Source organism: Carassius auratus, unplaced genomic scaffold (assembly GCF_003368295.1).
Source record: "Carassius auratus strain Wakin unplaced genomic scaffold, ASM336829v1 scaf_tig00040175, whole genome shotgun sequence".
NCBI classification, from domain to species: Eukaryota; Metazoa; Chordata; class Actinopteri; order Cypriniformes; family Cyprinidae; genus Carassius; species Carassius auratus.
Window position 1 is genome coordinate 1 of NW_020526574.1, and position 20669 is coordinate 20669.

A 20669-nucleotide genomic window follows, 5' to 3' on the forward strand; every position below is an offset into this window, starting at 1 on the left:
TTTAATAGCTCTCTCTTTGCAGCAGTCTTGCTTATGGCCATACCACCCTGGCTTATGCCAGATCATGTCTGAGCTCGGAAACTAAGCAGTTTCGGCCTGGTTAGTAATTGGATGGGAGACCCCCTGGTAATACCAGTTGCTTTAAGATTTTTGGAAATTTTTCACAAATATATAATAATCTTGCAGAAAAAAGAAAGGAGTCAATGCCCCATATCTGAATCTTAGCAGGTATGGGCCTGGTTAGTAATTGGATGGAGACCACCCTGGTAATACCAGTTGCTTTAAGATTTTGGAAATTTTTCACAAATTATATAATAATTTTGAAAAAAAAAAAAAGTCAATGCCCGATCTCTGAATCTAGCAGGTTTTGCCTGGTTAGTACTTGGATGGAAGACGGCCGGGAAATACCAGTTGCTGTAATATTTTTGGCATTTTTACTAATTACATAAAAATCTTGCAAAAAAAAAAAAAAAAAGAGTAAATGCCCAATCTTTGAATCTTAGGAGGTATGGACCTGTTTAGTGCTTGGATGGGAGACCGCCTCGGAATACCATTTGCTGTAATATTTTTGGAAATTTGTACTAATTATATAATTATCTTGAAACAAAAAGAGTCAATGCCCAATCTTTGAATCTTAGAAGCTATGGACCTGTTTAGTGTTTGGATGGGAGACCGCCTCGGAAAACCAGGTGCTCTAATATTATTGGAAATGTATTACTAATTATATAATAATCTTTAAAAAAAAAAAAAAAAAAAAAAGAGTCAATGCCCGATCTCTTAATCTTAGCAGGTATTGGCCTGGTTACTGGCTTGGGATGGGAGACCGCCTGGGAATACCAGGTGCTTTAAGCTTTAGGGTTTCTTTCCCTACTTATATAATGTACCGGCGATTAGATTGGCTGATCTTTAAATAGCTCTCTCTTTGCAGCAGTCTTCGCTTATGGCCATACCACCCTGGGGCTATGCCAGATCATGTCTGAGCTCGGAAGCTAAGCAGGTTTGGGCCTGGTTAGTAATTGGATGGGAGACCCCCCTGGTAAATACCGTTGCTTTAAGATTTTTGTAAATTTTCACAAATTATATAATAATCTTGAAAAAAAAAAAGAGTCAATGCCCATTCTTTGAATCTTAGCAGTCATGGACTTGTGTAGTGTTTGGATGGGAGACCCCCTGGTAATACCAGGTGCTCTAATGTTATTGGAAATTTATTACTAATTATATAATAATCTTTAAAAAAAGAGCCAATGCCCGATCTCTTAATCTTAGCAGGTATTGGCCTGGTTAGTGCTTGGATGGGAGACCGCCTAGGAATACCAGGTGCTGTAAGCTTTTGGGTTTTCATTCCTACTTATATAATGTATGGGCGATTTGAATTGGCTGATCTTTAAATAGTCCTCTCTTTGCAGTATCCTTCGCTTGCGACCGTAACAACCTGGCCTATGCCTGATCTCGTCTGCTTCTCGGAAGCTAAGCAGGTTTGGTCCTGTATAATGTACCGGCGATTAGATTGGCTTGATCTTTAAGCTTTAGGGTTTTCTTTCCTACTTATATAATGTACCGGGCGATTAGATTGGCTGATCTTTAAATAGCTCTCTCTTTGCAGCAGTCTTCGCTTATGGCCATACCACCCTGGCTATGCCAGATCATGTCTGAGCTCGGGAAAGCTAAGCAGGTTTGGGCCTGGTTAGTAAATTGGATGGGAGACCCCCTGGTAATACCAGTTGCTTTAAGATTTTTGTAAATTTTTCACAAATTATATAATAATCTTGAAAAAAAAAGAGTCAATGCCCATTCTTTGAATCTTAGCAGTCATGGACCTGTGTAGTGTTTGGATGGGAGACCCCCTGGTAATACCAGGTGCTCTAATATTATTGGAAATTTATTACTAATTATATAATAATCTTAAAAAAAAGAGCCAATGCCTGATCTCTTAATCTTAGCAGGTATTGGCCTGGTTAGTGCTTGGATGGGAGACCGCCTGGGAATACCAGGTGCTGTAAGCTTTTGGGGTTTTCATTCCTACTTATATAATGTATGGGCGATTTGATTGGCTGATCTTTAAATAGTCCTCTCTTTGCCAGTATCCTTCGCTTGCGACCGTAACAACCTGGCTATGCCTGATCTCGTCTGCTCTCGGAAGCTAAGCAGGTTTGGTCCTGTATAATGTACCGGCGATTAGATTGGCTGATCTTTAAATAGCTCTCTCTTTGCAGCAGTCTTCGCTTATGGCCATACCACCCTGGCTATGCCAGATCATGTCTGAGCTCGGAAGCTAAGCAGGTGTGGGCCTGGTTAGTAAATTGGATGGGAGACCCCCTGGTAATACCAGTTGCTTTAAGATTTTTGTAAATTTTTCACAAATTATATAATAATCTTGAAAAAAAAAGAGTCAATGCCCATTCTTTGAATCTTAGCAGTCATGGACCTGTTTAGTGTCTGGATGGGAGACCGCCTCGGAAGACCAGGTGCTCTAATATTATTGGAAATTTATTACTAATTATATAATAATCTTAAAAAAAAAAAAAAGAGTCAATGCCCGATCTCTTAATCTTAGCAGGTATTGGCCTGGTTAGTGCTTGGATGGGAGACCGCCTGGGAATACCAGGTGCTTTAAGCTTTAGGGTTTTCTTTTCCTACTTATATAATGTACCGGCGATTAGATTGACTGATCTTTAAATAGCTCTCTCTTTGCAGCAGTCTTCGCTTATGGCTATACCACCCTGGCTATGCCAGATCATGTCTGAGCTCGGAAACTAAGCAGGTTTCGGCCTGGTTAGTAATTGGATGGGAGACCCCCTGGTAATACCAGTTGCTTTAAGATTTTTGTAAATTTTCACAAATTATATAATAATCTTGCAAGAAAAAAAGAAAGGAGTCAATGCCCCATATCTGAATCTTAGCAGGTATGGGCCTGGTTAGGAATTGGATGGGAGACACCCTGGTAATACCAGTTGCTTTAAGATTTTTGGAAATTTTTCACAAATTATATAATAATTTTGAAAAAAAAAAAAGTCAATGCCCGATCTCTGAATAATAGCAGGTTTTGCCTGGTTAGTACTTGGATGGAAGACGGCCGGGAAATACCAGTTGCTGTAATATTTTTGGCAATTTTTACTAATTACATAAAAATCTTGCAAAAAAAAAAAAAAGAGTAAATGCCCAATCTTTGAATCTTAGGAGGTATGGACCTGTTTAGTGCTTGGATAAGAGACCGCCTCGGAATACCATTTGCTGTAATATTTTTGGAAATTTGTACTAATTATATAATTATCTTGAAACAAAAAGAGTCAATGCCCAATCTTTGAATCTTAGCAGCTATGGACCTGTTTAGTGTTTGGATGGGAGACCCCCTGGTAATACCATGTGCTCTAATATTATTGGAAATTTATTACTAATTATATAATAATCTTAAAAAAAGAGCCAATGCCTGATCTCTTAATCTTAGCAGGTATTGGCCTGGTTAGTGCTTGGATTGGAGACCGCCTCGGAATACCAGGTGCTGTAAGCTTTTGGGTTTTCATTCCTACTTATATAATGTATGGGCGATTTGATTGGCTGATCTTTAAATAGTCCTCTCTTTGCAGTATCCTTCGCTTGCGACCGTAACAACCTGGCTATGCCTGAACTCGTCTGCTCTCGGAAGCTAAGCAGGTTTGGTCCTGTATAATGTACCGGCGATTAGATTGGCTGATCTTTAAGCTTTAGGGTTTTCTTTCCTACTTATATAATGTACCGGCGATTAGATTGGCTGATCTTTAAATAGCTCTCTCTTTGCAGCAGTCTTCGCTTATGGCCATACCACCCTGGCTATGCCAGATCATGTCTGAGCTCGGAAGCTAAGCAGGTTTGGGCCTGGTTAGTAATTGGATGGGAGACCCCCTGGTAATACCAGTTGCTTTAAGATTTTTGTAAATTTTTCACAAATTATATAATAATCTTGAAAAAAAAAGAGTCAATGCCCATTCTTTGAATCTTAGCAGTCATGGACCTGTGTAGTGTTTGGATGGGAGACCCCCTGGTAATACCAGGTGCTCTAATATTATTGGAAATTTATTACTAATTATATAATAATCTTAAAAAAAAGAGCCAATGCCTGATCTCTTAATCTTAGCAGGTATTGGCCTGGTTAGTGCTTGGATGGGAGACCGCCTGGGAATACCAGGTGCTGTAAGCTTTTGGGTTTTCATTCCTACTTATATAATGTATGGGCGATTTGATTGGCTGATCTTTAAATAGTCCTCTCTTTGCAGTATCCTTCGCTTGCGACCGTAACAACCTGGCTATGCCTGATCTCGTCTGCTCTCGGAAGCTAAGCAGGTTTGGTCCTGTATAATGTACCGGCGATTAGATTGGCTGATCTTTAAATAGCTCTCTCTTTGCAGCAGTCTTCGCTTATGGCCATACCACCCTGGCTATGCCAGATCATGTCTGAGCTCGGAAGCTAAGCAGGTGTGGGCCTGGTTAGTAATTGGATGGGAGACCCCCTGGTAATACCAGTTGCTTTAAGATTTTTGTAAATTTTTCACAAATTATATAATAATCTTGAAAAAAAAAGAGTCAATGCCCATTCTTTGAATCTTAGCAGTCATGGACCTGTTTAGTGTCTGGATGGGAGACCGCCTCGGAAGACCAGGTGCTCTAATATTATTGGAAATTTATTACTAATTATATAATAATCTTAAAAAAAAAAAAAAAGAGTCAATGCCCGATCTCTTAATCTTAGCAGGTATTGGCCTGGTTAGTGCTTGGATGGGAGACCGCCTGGGAATACCAGGTGCTTTAAGCTTTAGGGTTTTCTTTCCTACTTATATAATGTACCGGCGATTAGATTGACTGATCTTTAAATAGCTCTCTCTTTGCAGCAGTCTTCGCTTATGGCTATACCACCCTGGCTATGCCAGATCATGTCTGAGCTCGGAAACTAAGCAGGTTTCGGCCTGGTTAGTAATTGGATGGGAGACCCCCTGGTAATACCAGTTGCTTTAAGATTTTTGTAAATTTTTCACAAATTATATAATAATCTTGCAAGAAAAAAAGAAAGGAGTCAATGCCCCATATCTGAATCTTAGCAGGTATGGGCCTGGTTAGGAATTGGATGGGAGACACCCTGGTAATACCAGTTGCTTTAAGATTTTTGGAAATTTTTCACAAATTATATAATAATTTTGAAAAAAAAAAAAAGTCAATGCCCGATCTCTGAATAATAGCAGGTTTTGCCTGGTTAGTACTTGGATGGAAGACGGCCGGGAAATACCAGTTGCTGTAATATTTTTGGCAATTTTTACTAATTACATAAAAATCTTGCAAAAAAAAAAAAAAAAGAGTAAATGCCCAATCTTTGAATCTTAGGAGGTATGGACCTGTTTAGTGCTTGGATGGGAGACCGCCTCGGAATACCATTTGCTGTAATATTTTTGGAAATTTGTACTAATTATATAATTATCTTGAAACAAAAAGAGTCAATGCCCAATCTTTGAATCTTAGAAGCTATGGACCTGTTTAGTGTTTGGATGGGAGACCGCCTCGGAAAACCAGGTGCTCTAATATTATTGGAAATGTATTACTAATTATATAATAATCTTTAAAAAAAAAAAAAAAAAAAAAAAGAGTCAATGCCCGATCTCTTAATCTTAGCAGGTATTGGCCTGGTTACTGCTTGGATGGGAGACCGCCTGGGAATACCAGGTGCTTTAAGCTTTAGGGTTTTCTTTCCTACTTATATAATGTACCGGCGATTAGATTGGCTGATCTTTAAATAGCTCTCTCTTTGCAGCAGTCTTCGCTTATGGCCATACCACCCTGGCTATGCCAGATCATGTCTGAGCTCGGAAGCTAAGCAGGTTTGGGCCTGGTTAGTAATTGGATGGGAGACCCCCTGGTAATACCAGTTGCTTTAAGATTTTTGTAAATTTTTCACAAATTATATAATAATCTTGAAAAAAAAAAAGAGTCAATGCCCATTCTTTGAATCTTAGCAGTCATGGACTTGTGTAGTGTTTGGATGGGAGACCCCCTGGTAATACCAGGTGCTCTAATGTTATTGGAAATTTATTACTAATTATATAATAATCTTTAAAAAAAAGAGCCAATGCCCGATCTCTTAATCTTAGCAGGTATTGGCCTGGTTAGTGCTTGGATGGGAGACCGCCTAGGAATACCAGGTGCTGTAAGCTTTTGGGTTTTCATTCCTACTTATATAATGTATGGGCGATTTGATTGGCTGATCTTTAAATAGTCCTCTCTTTGCAGTATCCTTCGCTTGCGACCGTAACAACCTGGCTATGCCTGATCTCGTCTGCTCTCGGAAGCTAAGCAGGTTTGGTCCTGTATAATGTACCGGCGATTAGATTGGCTGATCTTTAAGCTTTAGGGGTTTTCTTTCCTACTTATATAATGTACCGGCGATTAGATTGGCTGATCTTTAAATAGCTCTCTCTTTGCAGCAGTCTTCGCTTATGGCCATACCACCCTGGCTATGCCAGATCATGTCTGAGCTCGGAAGCTAAGCAGGTTTGGGCCTGGTTAGTAATTGGATGGGAGACCCCCTGGTAATACCAGTTGCTTTAAGATTTTTGTAAATTTTTCACAAATTATATAATAATCTTGAAAAAAAAAGAGTCAATGCCCATTCTTTGAATCTTAGCAGTCATGGACCTGTGTAGTGTTTGGATGGGAGACCCCCTGGTAATACCAGGTGCTCTAATATTATTGGAAATTTATTACTAATTATATAATAATCTTAAAAAAAAGAGCCAATGCCTGATCTCTTAATCTTAGCAGGTATTGGCCTGGTTAGTGCTTGGATGGGAGACCGCCTGGGAATACCAGGTGCTGTAAGCTTTTGGGTTTTCATTCCTACTTATATAATGTATGGGCGATTTGATTGGCTGATCTTTAAATAGTCCTCTCTTTGCAGTATCCTTCGCTTGCGACCGTAACAACCTGGCTATGCCTGATCTCGTCTGCTCTCGGAAGCTAAGCAGGTTTGGTCCTGTATAATGTACCGGCGATTAGATTGGCTGATCTTTAAATAGCTCTCTCTTTGCAGCAGTCTTCGCTTATGGCCATACCACCCTGGCTATGCCAGATCATGTCTGAGCTCGGAAGCTAAGCAGGTGTGGGCCTGGTTAGTAATTGGATGGGAGACCCCCTGGTAATACCAGTTGCTTTAAGATTTTTGTAAATTTTTCACAAATTATATAATAATCTTGAAAAAAAAAGAGTCAATGCCCATTCTTTGAATCTTAGCAGTCATGGACCTGTTTAGTGTCTGGATGGGAGACCGCCTCGGAAGACCAGGTGCTCTAATATTATTGGAAATTTATTACTAATTATATAATAATCTTAAAAAAAAAAAAAAAGAGTCAATGCCCGATCTCTTAATCTTAGCAGGTATTGGCCTGGTTAGTGCTTGGATGGGAGACCGCCTGGGAATACCAGGTGCTTTAAGCTTTAGGGTTTTCTTTCCTACTTATATAATGTACCGGCGATTAGATTGACTGATCTTTAAATAGCTCTCTCTTTGCAGCAGTCTTCGCTTATGGCTATACCACCCTGGCTATGCCAGATCATGTCTGAGCTCGGAAACTAAGCAGGTTTCGGCCTGGTTAGTAATTGGATGGGAGACCCCCTGGTAATACCAGTTGCTTTAAGATTTTTGTAAATTTTTCACAAATTATATAATAATCTTGCAAGAAAAAAAGAAAGGAGTCAATGCCCCATATCTGAATCTTAGCAGGTATGGGCCTGGTTAGGAATTGGATGGGAGACACCCTGGTAATACCAGTTGCTTTAAGATTTTTGGAAATTTTTCACAAATTATATAATAATTTTGAAAAAAAAAAAAAGTCAATGCCCGATCTCTGAATAATAGCAGGTTTTGCCTGGTTAGTACTTGGATGGAAGACGGCCGGGAAATACCAGTTGCTGTAATATTTTTGGCAATTTTTACTAATTACATAAAAATCTTGCAAAAAAAAAAAAAGAGTAAATGCCCAATCTTTGAATCTTAGGAGGTATGGACCTGTTTAGTGCTTGGATAAGAGACCGCCTCGGAATACCATTTGCTGTAATATTTTTGGAAATTTGTACTAATTATATAATTATCTTGAAACAAAAAGAGTCAATGCCCAATCTTTGAATCTTAGCAGCTATGGACCTGTTTAGTGTTTGGATGGGAGACCCCCTGGTAATACCATGTGCTCTAATATTATTGGAAATTTATTACTAATTATATAATAATCTTAAAAAAAGAGCCAATGCCTGATCTCTTAATCTTAGCAGGTATTGGCCTGGTTAGTGCTTGGATTGGAGACCGCCTCGGAATACCAGGTGCTGTAAGCTTTTGGGTTTTCATTCCTACTTATATAATGTATGGGCGATTTGATTGGCTGATCTTTAAATAGTCCTCTCTTTGCAGTATCCTTCGCTTGCGACCGTAACAACCTGGCTATGCCTGAACTCGTCTGCTCTCGGAAGCTAAGCAGGTTTGGTCCTGTATAATGTACCGGCGATTAGATTGGCTGATCTTTAAGCTTTAGGGTTTTCTTTCCTACTTATATAATGTACCGGCGATTAGATTGGCTGATCTTTAAATAGCTCTCTCTTTGCAGCAGTCTTCGCTTATGGCCATACCACCCTGGCTATGCCAGATCATGTCTGAGCTCGGAAGCTAAGCAGGTTTGGGCCTGGTTAGTAATTGGATGGGAGACCCCCTGGTAATACCAGTTGCTTTAAGATTTTTGTAAATTTTTCACAAATTATATAATAATCTTGAAAAAAAAAGAGTCAATGCCCATTCTTTGAATCTTAGCAGTCATGGACCTGTGTAGTGTTTGGATGGGAGACCCCCTGGTAATACCAGGTGCTCTAATATTATTGGAAATTTATTACTAATTATATAATAATCTTAAAAAAAGAGCCAATGCCTGATCTCTTAATCTTAGCAGGTATTGGCCTGGTTAGTGCTTGGATGGGAGACCGCCTGGGAATACCAGGTGCTGTAAGCTTTTGGGTTTTCATTCCTACTTATATAATGTATGGGCGATTTGATTGGCTGATCTTTAAATAGTCCTCTCTTTGCAGTATCCTTCGCTTGCGACCGTAACAACCTGGCTATGCCTGATCTCGTCTGCTCTCGGAAGCTAAGCAGGTTTGGTCCTGTATAATGTACCGGCGATTAGATTGGCTGATCTTTAAATAGCTCTCTCTTTGCAGCAGTCTTCGCTTATGGCCATACCACCCTGGCTATGCCAGATCATGTCTGAGCTCGGAAGCTAAGCAGGTGTGGGCCTGGTTAGTAATTGGATGGGAGACCCCCTGGTAATACCAGTTGCTTTAAGATTTTTGTAAATTTTTCACAAATTATATAATAATCTTGAAAAAAAAAGAGTCAATGCCCATTCTTTGAATCTTAGCAGTCATGGACCTGTTTAGTGTCTGGATGGGAGACCGCCTCGGAAGACCAGGTGCTCTAATATTATTGGAAATTTATTACTAATTATATAATAATCTTAAAAAAAAAAAAAGAGTCAATGCCCGATCTCTTAATCTTAGCAGGTATTGGCCTGGTTAGTGCTTGGATGGGAGACCGCCTGGGAATACCAGGTGCTTTAAGCTTTAGGGTTTTCTTTCCTACTTATATAATGTACCGGCGATTAGATTGACTGATCTTTAAATAGCTCTCTCTTTGCAGCAGTCTTCGCTTATGGCTATACCACCCTGGCTATGCCAGATCATGTCTGAGCTCGGAAACTAAGCAGGTTTCGGCCTGGTTAGTAATTGGATGGGAGACCCCCTGGTAATACCAGTTGCTTTAAGATTTTTGTAAATTTTTCACAAATTATATAATAATCTTGCAAGAAAAAAAGAAAGGAGTCAATGCCCCATATCTGAATCTTAGCAGGTATGGGCCTGGTTAGGAATTGGATGGGAGACACCCTGGTAATACCAGTTGCTTTAAGATTTTTGGAAATTTTTCACAAATTATATAATAATTTTGAAAAAAAAAAAAAAGTCAATGCCCGATCTCTGAATAATAGCAGGTTTTGCCTGGTTAGTACTTGGATGGAAGACGGCCGGGAAATACCAGTTGCTGTAATATTTTTGGCAATTTTTACTAATTACATAAAAATCTTGCAAAAAAAAAAAAAAAGAGTAAATGCCCAATCTTTGAATCTTAGGAGGTATGGACCTGTTTAGTGCTTGGATAAGAGACCGCCTCGGAATACCATTTGCTGTAATATTTTTGGAAATTTGTACTAATTATATAATTATCTTGAAACAAAAAGAGTCAATGCCCAATCTTTGAATCTTAGCAGCTATGGACCTGTTTAGTGTTTGGATGGGAGACCCCCTGGTAATACCATGTGCTCTAATATTATTGGAAATTTATTACTAATTATATAATAATCTTAAAAAAAGAGCCAATGCCTGATCTCTTAATCTTAGCAGGTATTGGCCTGGTTAGTGCTTGGATTGGAGACCGCCTCGGAATACCAGGTGCTGTAAGCTTTTGGGTTTTCATTCCTACTTATATAATGTATGGGCGATTTGATTGGCTGATCTTTAAATAGTCCTCTCTTTGCAGTATCCTTCGCTTGCGACCGTAACAACCTGGCTATGCCTGAACTCGTCTGCTCTCGGAAGCTAAGCAGGTTTGGTCCTGTATAATGTACCGGCGATTAGATTGGCTGATCTTTAAATAGCTCTCTCTTTGCAGCAGTCTTCGCTTATGGCCATACCACCCTGGCTATGCCAGATCATGTCTGAGCTCGGAAGCTAAGCAGGTTTGGGCCTGGTTAGTAATTGGATGGGAGACCCCCTGGTAATACCAGTTGCTTTAAGATTTTTGTAAATTTTTCACAAATTATATAATAATCTTGAAAAAAAAAAAGAGTCAATGCCCATTCTTTGAATCTTAGCAGTCATGGACCTGTGTAGTGTTTGGATGGGAGACCCCCTGGTAATACCAGGTGCTCTAATATTATTGGAAATTTATTACTAATTATATAATAATCTTTAAAAAAAAGAGCCAATGCCTGATCTCTTAATCTTAGCAGGTATTGGCCTGGTTAGTGCTTGGATGGGAGACCGCCTGGGAATACCAGGTGCTGTAAGCTTTTGGGTTTTCATTCCTACTTATATAATGTATGGGCGATTTGATTGGCTGATCTTTAAATAGTCCTCTCTTTGCAGTATCCTTCGCTTGCGACCGTAACAACCTGGCTATGCCTGATCTCGTCTGCTCTCGGAAGCTAAGCAGGTTTGGTCCTGTATAATGTACCGGCGATTAGATTGGCTGATCTTTAAATAGCTCTCTCTTTGCAGCAGTCTTCGCTTATGGCCATACCACCCTGGCTATGCCAGATCATGTCTGAGCTCGGAAGCTAAGCAGGTGTGGGCCTGGTTAGTAATTGGATGGGAGACCCCCTGGTAATACCAGTTGCTTTAAGATTTTTGTAAATTTTTCACAAATTATATAATAATCTTAAAAAAAAAAAAAGAGTCAATGCCCATTCTTTGAATCTTAGCAGTCATGGACCTGTTTAGTGTCTGGATGGGAGACCGCCTCGGAATACCAGGTGCTCTAATATTATTGGAAATTTATTACTAATTATATAATAATCTTTAAAAAAAAGAGCCAATGCCTGATCTCTTAATCTTAGCAGGTATTGGCCTGGTTAGTGCTTGGATGGGAGACCGCCTGGGAATACCAGGTGCTGTAAGCTTTTGGGTTTTCATTCCTACTTATATAATGTATGGGCGATTTGATTGGCTGATCTTTAAATAGTCCTCTCTTTGCAGTATCCTTCGCTTGCGACCGTAACAACCTGGCTATGCCTGATCTCGTCTGCTCTCGGAAGCTAAGCAGGTTTGGTCCTGTATAATGTACCGGCGATTAGATTGGCTGATCTTTAAATAGCTCTCTCTTTGCAGCAGTCTTCGCTTATGGCCATACCACCCTGGCTATGCCAGATCATGTCTGAGCTCGGAAGCTAAGCAGGTGTGGGCCTGGTTAGTAATTGGATGGGAGACCCCCTGGTAATACCAGTTGCTTTAAGATTTTTGTAAATTTTTCACAAATTATATAATAATCTTAAAAAAAAAAAAGAGTCAATGCCCATTCTTTGAATCTTAGCAGTCATGGACCTGTTTAGTGTCTGGATGGGAGACCGCCTCGGAATACCAGGTGCTCTAATATTATTGGAAATTTATTACTAATTATATAATAATCTTAAAAAAAAAAAAAAAAAAAAAAAAAAAAGAGTCAATGCCCGATCTCTTAATCTTAGCAGGTATTGGCCTGGTTAGTGCTTGGATGGGAGACCGCCTGGGAATACCAGGTGCTTTAAGCTTTAGGGTTTTCTTTCCTACTTATATAATGTACCGGCGATTAGATTGACTGATCTTTAAATAGCTCTCTCTTTGCAGCAGTCTTCGCTTATGGCCATACCACCCTGGCTATGCCAGATCATGTCTGAGCTCGGAAACTAAGCAGGTTTCGGCCTGGTTAGTAATTGGATGGGAGACCCCCTGGTAATACCAGTTGCTTTAAGATTTTTGGAAATTTTTCACAAATTATATAATAATCTTGCAAGAAAAAAAGAAAGGAGTCAATGCCCCATATCTGAATCTTAGCAGGTATGGGCCTGGTTAGTAATTGGATGGGAGACACCCTGGTAATACCAGTTGCTTTAAGATTTTTGGAAATTTTTCACAAATTATATAATAATTTTGAAAAAAAAAAAAAGTCAATGCCCGATCTCTGAATAATAGCAGGTTTTGCCTGGTTAGTACTTGGATGGAAGACGGCCGGGAAATACCAGTTGCTGTAATATTTTTGGCAATTTTTACTAATTACATAAAAATCTTGCAAAAAAAAAAAAAAAAAGAGTAAATGCCCAATCTTTGAATCTTAGGAGGTATGGACCTGTTTAGTGCTTGGATGGGAGACCGCCTCGGAATACCATTTGCTGTAATATTTTTGGAAATTTGTACTAATTATATAATTATCTTGAAACAAAAAGAGTCAATGCCCAATCTTTGAATCTTAGAAGCTATGGACCTGTTTAGTGTTTGGATGGGAGACCGCCTCGGAAAACCAGGTGCTCTAATATTATTGGAAATGTATTACTAATTATATAATAATCTTTAAAAAAAAAAAAAAAAAAAAAAAAGAGTCAATGCCCGATCTCTTAATCTTAGCAGGTATTGGCCTAGTTACTGCTTGGATGGAGACCGCCTGGGAATACCAGGTGCTTTAAGCTTTAGGGTTTTCTTTCCTACTTATATAATGTACCGGCGATTAGATTGGCTGATCTTTAAATAGCTCTCTCTTTGCAGCAGTCTTCGCTTATGGCCATACCACCCTGGCTATGCCAGATCATGTCTGAGCTCGGAAGCTAAGCAGGTTTGGGCCTGGTTAGTAATTGGATGGGAGACCCCCTGGTAATACCAGTTGCTTTAAGATTTTTGTAAATTTTTCACAAATTATATAATAATCTTGAAAAAAAAAAGAGTCAATGCCCATTCTTTGAATCTTAGCAGTCATGGACCTGTGTAGTGTTTGGATGGGAGACCCCCTGGTAATACCAGGTGCTCTAATATTATTGGAAATTTATTACTAATTATATAATAATCTTAAAAAAAAGAGCCAATGCCTGATCTCTTAATCTTAGCAGGTATTGGCCTGGTTAGTGCTTGGATGGGAGACCGCCTGGGAATACCAGGTGCTGTAAGCTTTTGGGTTTTCATTCCTACTTATATAATGTATGGGCGATTTGATTGGCTGATCTTTAAATAGTCCTCTCTTTGCAGTATCCTTCGCTTGCGACCGTAACAACCTGGCTATGCCTGATCTCGTCTGCTCTCGGAAGCTAAGCAGGTTTGGTCCTGTATAATGTACCGGCGATTAGATTGGCTGATCTTTAAATAGCTCTCTCTTTGCAGCAGTCTTCGCTTATGGCCATACCACCCTGGCTATGCCAGATCATGTCTGAGCTCGGAAGCTAAGCAGGTGTGGGCCTGGTTAGTAATTGGATGGGAGACCCCCTGGTAATACCAGTTGCTTTAAGATTTTTGTAAATTTTTCACAAATTATATAATAATCTTGAAAAAAAAAGAGTCAATGCCCATTCTTTGAATCTTAGCAGTCATGGACCTGTTTAGTGTCTGGATGGGAGACCGCCTCGGAAGACCAGGTGCTCTAATATTATTGGAAATTTATTACTAATTATATAATAATCTTAAAAAAAAAAAAAAAAAAAGAGTCAATGCCCGATCTCTTAATCTTAGCAGGTATTGGCCTGGTTAGTGCTTGGATGGGAGACCGCCTGGGAATACCAGGTGCTTTAAGCTTTAGGGTTTTCTTTCCTACTTATATAATGTACCGGCGATTAGATTGACTGATCTTTAAATAGCTCTCTCTTTGCAGCAGTCTTCGCTTATGGCCATACCACCCTGGCTATGCCAGATCATGTCTGAGCTCGGAAACTAAGCAGGTTTCGGCCTGGTTAGTAATTGGATGGGAGACCCCCTGGTAATACCAGTTGCTTTAAGATTTTTGGAAATTTTTCACAAATTATATAATAATCTTGCAAGAAAAAAAGAAAGGAGTCAATGCCCCATATCTGAATCTTAGCAGGTATGGGCCTGGTTAGTAATTGGATGGGAGACACCCTGGTAATACCAGTTGCTTTAAGATTTTTGGAAATTTTTCACAAATTATATAATAATTTTGAAAAAAAAAAAAAGTCAATGCCCGATCTCTGAATAATAGCAGGTTTTGCCTGGTTAGTACTTGGATGGAAGACGGCCGGGAAATACCAGTTGCTGTAATATTTTTGGCAATTTTTACTAATTACATAAAAATCTTGCAAAAAAAAAAAAAAAAAGAGTAAATGCCCAATCTTTGAATCTTAGGAGGTATGGACCTGTTTAGTGCTTGGATGGGAGACCGCCTCGGAATACCATTTGCTGTAATATTTTTGGAAATTTGTACTAATTATATAATTATCTTGAAACAAAAAGAGTCAATGCCCAATCTTTGAATCTTAGAAGCTATGGACCTGTTTAGTGTTTGGATGGGAGACCGCCTCGGAAAACCAGGTGCTCTAATATTATTGGAAATGTATTACTAATTATATAATAATCTTTAAAAAAAAAAAAAAAAAAAAAAAGAGTCAATGCCCGATCTCTTAATCTTAGCAGGTATTGGCCTGGTTACTGCTTGGATGGGAGACCGCCTGGGAATACCAGGTGCTTTAAGCTTTAGGGTTTTCTTTCCTACTTATATAATGTACCGGCGATTAGATTGGCTGATCTTTAAATAGCTCTCTCTTTGCAGCAGTCTTCGCTTATGGCCATACCACCCTGGCTATGCCAGATCATGTCTGAGCTCGGAAGCTAAGCAGGTTTGGGCCTGGTTAGTAATTGGATGGGAGACCCCCTGGTAATACCAGTTGCTTTAAGATTTTTGTAAATTTTTCACAAATTATATAATAATCTTGAAAAAAAAAAAGAGTCAATGCCCATTCTTTGAATCTTAGCAGTCATGGACTTGTGTAGTGTTTGGATGGGAGACCCCCTGGTAATACCAGGTGCTCTAATGTTATTGGAAATTTATTACTAATTATATAATAATCTTTAAAAAAAAGAGCCAATGCCCGATCTCTTAATCTTAGCAGGTATTGGCCTGGTTAGTGCTTGGATGGGAGACCGCCTAGGAATACCAGGTGCTGTAAGCTTTTGGGTTTTCATTCCTACTTATATAATGTATGGGCGATTTGATTGGCTGATCTTTAAATAGTCCTCTCTTTGCAGTATCCTTCGCTTGCGACCGTAACAACCTGGCTATGCCTGATCTCGTCTGCTCTCGGAAGCTAAGCAGGTTTGGTCCTGTATAATGTACCGGCGATTAGATTGGCTGATCTTTAAGCTTTAGGGTTTTCTTTCCTACTTATATAATGTACCGGCGATTAGATTGGCTGATCTTTAAATAGCTCTCTCTTTGCAGCAGTCTTCGCTTATGGCCATACCACCCTGGCTATGCCAGATCATGTCTGAGCTCGGAAGCTAAGCAGGTTTGGGCCTGGTTAGTAATTGGATGGGAGACCCCCTGGTAATACCAGTTGCTTTAAGATTTTTGTAAATTTTTCACAAATTATATAATAATCTTGAAAAAAAAAGAGTCAATGCCCATTCTTTGAATCTTAGCAGTCATGGACCTGTGTAGTGTTTGGATGGGAGACCCCCTGGTAATACCAGGTGCTCTAATATTATTGGAAATTTATTACTAATTATATAATAATCTTAAAAAAAAGAGCCAATGCCTGATCTCTTAATCTTAGCAGGTATTGGCCTGGTTAGTGCTTGGATGGGAGACCGCCTGGGAATACCAGGTGCTGTAAGCTTTTGGGTTTTCATTCCTACTTATATAATGTATGGGCGATTTGATTGGCTGATCTTTAAATAGTCCTCTCTTTGCAGTATCCTTCGCTTGCGACCGTAACAACCTGGCTATGCCTGATCTCGTCTGCTCTCGGAAGCTAAGCAGGTTTGGTCCTGTATAATGTACCGGCGATTAGATTGGCTGATCTTTAAATAGCTCTCTCTTTGCAGCAGTCTTCGCTTATGGCCATACCACCCTGGCTATGCCAGATCATGTCTGAGCTCGGAAGCTAAGCAGGTGTGGGCCTGGTTAGTAATTGGATGGGAGACCCCCTGGTAATACCAGTTGCTTTAAGATTTTTGTAAATTTTTCACAAATTATATAATAATCTTGAAAAAAAAAGAGTCAATGCCCATTCTTTGAATCTTAGCAGTCATGGACCTGTTTAGTGTCTGGATGGGAGACCGCCTCGGAAGACCAGGTGCTCTAATATTATTGGAAATTTATTACTAATTATATAATAATCTTAAAAAAAAAAAAAAAGAGTCAATGCCCGATCTCTTAATCTTAGCAGGTATTGGCCTGGTTAGTGCTTGGATGGGAGACCGCCTGGGAATACCAGGTGCTTTAAGCTTTAGGGTTTTCTTTCCTACTTATATAATGTACCGGCGATTAGATTGACTGATCTTTAAATAGCTCTCTCTTTGCAGCAGTCTTCGCTTATGGCCATACCACCCTGGCTATGCCAGATCATGTCTGAGCTCGGAAACTAAGCAGGTTTCGGCCTGGTTAGTAATTGGATGGGAGACCCCCTGGTAATACCAGTTGCTTTAAGATTTTTGGAAATTTTTCACAAATTATATAATAATCTTGCAAGAAAAAAAGAAAGGAGTCAATGCCCCATATCTGAATCTTAGCAGGTATGGGCCTGGTTAGTAATTGGATGGGAGACACCCTGGTAATACCAGTTGCTTTAAGATTTTTGGAAATTTTTCACAAATTATATAATAATTTTGAAAAAAAAAAAAAGTCAATGCCCGATCTCTGAATAATAGCAGGTTTTGCCTGGTTAGTACTTGGATGGAAGACGGCCGGGAAATACCAGTTGCTGTAATATTTTTGGCAATTTTTACTAATTACATAAAAATCTTGCAAAAAAAAAAAAAAAAGAGTAAATGCCCAATCTTTGAATCTTAGGAGGTATGGACCTGTTTAGTGCTTGGATGGGAGACCGCCTCGGAATACCATTTGCTGTAATATTTTTGGAAATTTGTACTAATTATATAATTATCTTGAAACAAAAAGAGTCAATGCCCAATCTTTGAATCTTAGAAGCTATGGACCTGTTTAGTGTTTGGATGGGAGACCGCCTCGGAAAACCAGGTGCTCTAATATTATTGGAAATGTATTACTAATTATATAATAATCTTTAAAAAAAAAAAAAAAAAAAAAAAGAGTCAATGCCCGATCTCTTAATCTTAGCAGGTATTGGCCTGGTTACTGCTTGGATGGGAGACCGCCTGGGAATACCAGGTGCTTTAAGCTTTAGGGTTTTCTTTCCTACTTATATAATGTACCGGCGATTAGATTGGCTGATCTTTAAATAGCTCTCTCTTTGCAGCAGTCTTCGCTTATGGCCATACCACCCTGGCTATGCCAGATCATGTCTGAGCTCGGAAGCTAAGCAGGTTTGGGCCTGGTTAGTAATTGGATGGGAGACCCCCTGGTAATACCAGTTGCTTTAAGATTTTTGTAAATTTTTCACAAATTATATAATAATCTTGAAAAAAAAAAGAGTCAATGCCCATTCTTTGAATCTTAGCAGTCATGGACCTGTGTAGTGTTTGGATGGGAGACCCCCTGGTAATACCAGGTGCTCTAATGTTATTGGAAATTTATTACTAATTATATAATAATCTTTAAAAAAAAGAGCCAATGCCCGATCTCTTAATCTTAGCAGGTATTGGCCTGGTTAGTGCTTGGATGGGAGACCGCCTAGGAATACCAGGTGCTGTAAGCTTTTGGGTTTTCATTCCTACTTATATAATGTATGGGCGATTTGATTGGCTGATCTTTAAATAGTCCTCTCTTTGCAGTATCCTTCGCTTGCGACCGTAACAACCTGGCTATGCCTGATCTCGTCTGCTCTCGGAAGCTAAGCAGGTTTGGTCCTGTATAATGTACCGGCGATTAGATTGGCTGATCTTTAAGCTTTAGGGTTTTCTTTCCTACTTATATAATGTACCGGCGATTAGATTGGCTGATCTTTAAATAGCTCTCTCTTTGCAGCAGTCTTCGCTTATGGCCATACCACCCTGGCTATGCCAGATCATGTCTGAGCTCGGAAGCTAAGCAGGTTTGGGCCTGGTTAGTAATTGGATGGGAGACCCCCTGGTAATACCAGTTGCTTTAAGATTTTTGTAAATTTTTCACAAATTATATAATAATCTTGAAAAAAAAAGAGTCAATGCCCATTCTTTGAATCTTAGCAGTCATGGACCTGTGTAGTGTTTGGATGGGAGACCCCCTGGTAATACCAGGTGCTCTAATATTATTGGAAATTTATTACTAATTATATAATAATCTTAAAAAAAAGAGCCAATGCCTGATCTCTTAATCTTAGCAGGTATTGGCCTGGTTAGTGCTTGGATGGGAGACCGCCTGGGAATACCAGGTGCTGTAAGCTTTTGGGTTTTCATTCCTACTTATATAATGTATGGGCGATTTGATTGGCTGATCTTTAAATAGTCCTCTCTTTGCAGTATCCTTCGCTTGCGACCGTAACAACCTGGCTATGCCTGATCTCGTCTGCTCTCGGAAGCTAAGCAGGTTTGGTCCTGTATAATGTACCGGCGATTAGATTGGCTGATCTTTAAATAGCTCTCTCTTTGCAGCAGTCTTCGCTTATGGCCATACCACCCTGGCTATGCCAGATCATGTCTGAGCTCGGAAGCTAAGCAGGTGTGGGCCTGGTTAGTAATTGGATGGGAGACCCCCTGGTAATACCAGTTGCTTTAAGATTTTTGTAAATTTTTCACAAATTATATAATAATCTTGAAAAAAAAAGAGTCAATGCCCATTCTTTGAATCTTAGCAGTCATGGACCTGTTTAGTGTCTGGATGGGAGACCGCCTCGGAAGACCAGGTGCTCTAATATTATTGGAAATTTATTACTAATTATATAATAATCTTAAAAAAAAAAAAAAGAGTCAATGCCCGATCTCTTAATCTTAGCAGGTATTGGCCTGGTTAGTGCTTGGATGGGAGACCGCCTGGGAATACCAGGTGCTTTAAGCTTTAGGGTTTTCTTTCCTACTTATATAATGTACCGGCGATTAGATTGACTGATCTTTAAATAGCTCTCTCTTTGCAGCAGTCTTCGCTTATGGCTATACCACCCTGGCTATGCCAGATCATGTCTGAGCTCGGAAACTAAGCAGGTTTCGGCCTGGTTAGTAATTGGATGGGAGACCCCCTGGTAATACCAGTTGCTTTAAGATTTTTGTAAATTTTTCACAAATTATATAATAATCTTGCAAGAAAAAAAGAAAGGAGTCAATGCCCCATATCTGAATCTTAGCAGGTATGGGCCTGGTTAGGAATTGGATGGGAGACACCCTGGTAATACCAGTTGCTTTAAGATTTTTGGAAATTTTTCACAAATTATATAATAATTTTGAAAAAAAAAAAAAGTCAATGCCCGATCTCTGAATAATAGCAGGTTTTGCCTGGTTAGTACTTGGATGGAAGACGGCCGGGAAATACCAGTTGCTGTAATATTTTTGGCAATTTTTACTAATTACATAAAAATCTTGCAAAAAAAAAAAAAAGAGTAAATGCCCAATCTTTGAATCTTAGGAGGTATGGACCTGTTTAGTGCTTGGATAAGAGACCGCCTCGGAATACCATTTGCTGTAATATTTTTGGAAATTTGTACTAATTATATAATTATCTTGAAACAAAAAGAGTCAATGCCCAATCTTTGAATCTTAGCAGCTATGGACCTGTTTAGTGTTTGGATGGGAGACCCCCTGGTAATACCATGTGCTCTAATATTATTGGAAATTTATTACTAATTATATAATAATCTTAAAAAAAGAGCCAATGCCTGATCTCTTAATCTTAGCAGGTATTGGCCTGGTTAGTGCTTGGATTGGAGACCGCCTCGGAATACCAGGTGCTGTAAGCTTTTGGGTTTTCATTCCTACTTATATAATGTATGGGCGATTTGATTGGCTGATCTTTAAATAGTCCTCTCTTTGCAGTATCCTTCGCTTGC

General features: G+C 39.3%; 26 pseudogenes; all 26 read left to right on the forward strand.

The window, feature by feature from the left end:
- Positions 1-2702: 2702 nt before the first annotated feature.
- LOC113084541 (uncharacterized) lies at positions 2703-2821 on the forward strand (annotated as a pseudogene).
- A 964-nt stretch (positions 2822-3785) lies between these two features.
- LOC113084500 (uncharacterized) lies at positions 3786-3904 on the forward strand (annotated as a pseudogene).
- A 486-nt stretch (positions 3905-4390) lies between these two features.
- LOC113084515 (uncharacterized) lies at positions 4391-4509 on the forward strand (annotated as a pseudogene).
- Positions 4510-4870: 361 nt separating this feature from the next.
- Positions 4871-4989, forward strand: LOC113084543 (uncharacterized; annotated as a pseudogene).
- Positions 4990-5781: 792 nt separating this feature from the next.
- LOC113084511 (uncharacterized) lies at positions 5782-5900 on the forward strand (annotated as a pseudogene).
- A 551-nt stretch (positions 5901-6451) lies between these two features.
- On the forward strand, positions 6452-6570 carry LOC113084522 (uncharacterized; annotated as a pseudogene).
- A 486-nt stretch (positions 6571-7056) lies between these two features.
- Positions 7057-7175, forward strand: LOC113084516 (uncharacterized; annotated as a pseudogene).
- Positions 7176-7536: 361 nt separating this feature from the next.
- On the forward strand, positions 7537-7655 carry LOC113084544 (uncharacterized; annotated as a pseudogene).
- Positions 7656-8620: 965 nt separating this feature from the next.
- Positions 8621-8739, forward strand: LOC113084534 (uncharacterized; annotated as a pseudogene).
- A 485-nt stretch (positions 8740-9224) lies between these two features.
- On the forward strand, positions 9225-9343 carry LOC113084517 (uncharacterized; annotated as a pseudogene).
- Positions 9344-9702: 359 nt separating this feature from the next.
- On the forward strand, positions 9703-9821 carry LOC113084545 (uncharacterized; annotated as a pseudogene).
- A 907-nt stretch (positions 9822-10728) lies between these two features.
- Positions 10729-10847, forward strand: LOC113084546 (uncharacterized; annotated as a pseudogene).
- Positions 10848-11336: 489 nt separating this feature from the next.
- LOC113084518 (uncharacterized) lies at positions 11337-11455 on the forward strand (annotated as a pseudogene).
- A 490-nt stretch (positions 11456-11945) lies between these two features.
- LOC113084519 (uncharacterized) lies at positions 11946-12064 on the forward strand (annotated as a pseudogene).
- A 376-nt stretch (positions 12065-12440) lies between these two features.
- Positions 12441-12559, forward strand: LOC113084535 (uncharacterized; annotated as a pseudogene).
- Positions 12560-13352: 793 nt separating this feature from the next.
- On the forward strand, positions 13353-13471 carry LOC113084501 (uncharacterized; annotated as a pseudogene).
- A 487-nt stretch (positions 13472-13958) lies between these two features.
- Positions 13959-14077, forward strand: LOC113084520 (uncharacterized; annotated as a pseudogene).
- Positions 14078-14442: 365 nt separating this feature from the next.
- Positions 14443-14561, forward strand: LOC113084536 (uncharacterized; annotated as a pseudogene).
- A 793-nt stretch (positions 14562-15354) lies between these two features.
- On the forward strand, positions 15355-15473 carry LOC113084502 (uncharacterized; annotated as a pseudogene).
- A 550-nt stretch (positions 15474-16023) lies between these two features.
- Positions 16024-16142, forward strand: LOC113084503 (uncharacterized; annotated as a pseudogene).
- A 486-nt stretch (positions 16143-16628) lies between these two features.
- Positions 16629-16747, forward strand: LOC113084521 (uncharacterized; annotated as a pseudogene).
- Positions 16748-17108: 361 nt separating this feature from the next.
- Positions 17109-17227, forward strand: LOC113084537 (uncharacterized; annotated as a pseudogene).
- A 792-nt stretch (positions 17228-18019) lies between these two features.
- LOC113084504 (uncharacterized) lies at positions 18020-18138 on the forward strand (annotated as a pseudogene).
- A 549-nt stretch (positions 18139-18687) lies between these two features.
- LOC113084505 (uncharacterized) lies at positions 18688-18806 on the forward strand (annotated as a pseudogene).
- A 486-nt stretch (positions 18807-19292) lies between these two features.
- On the forward strand, positions 19293-19411 carry LOC113084523 (uncharacterized; annotated as a pseudogene).
- A 360-nt stretch (positions 19412-19771) lies between these two features.
- Positions 19772-19890, forward strand: LOC113084547 (uncharacterized; annotated as a pseudogene).
- Positions 19891-20669: the final 779 nt, after the last annotated feature.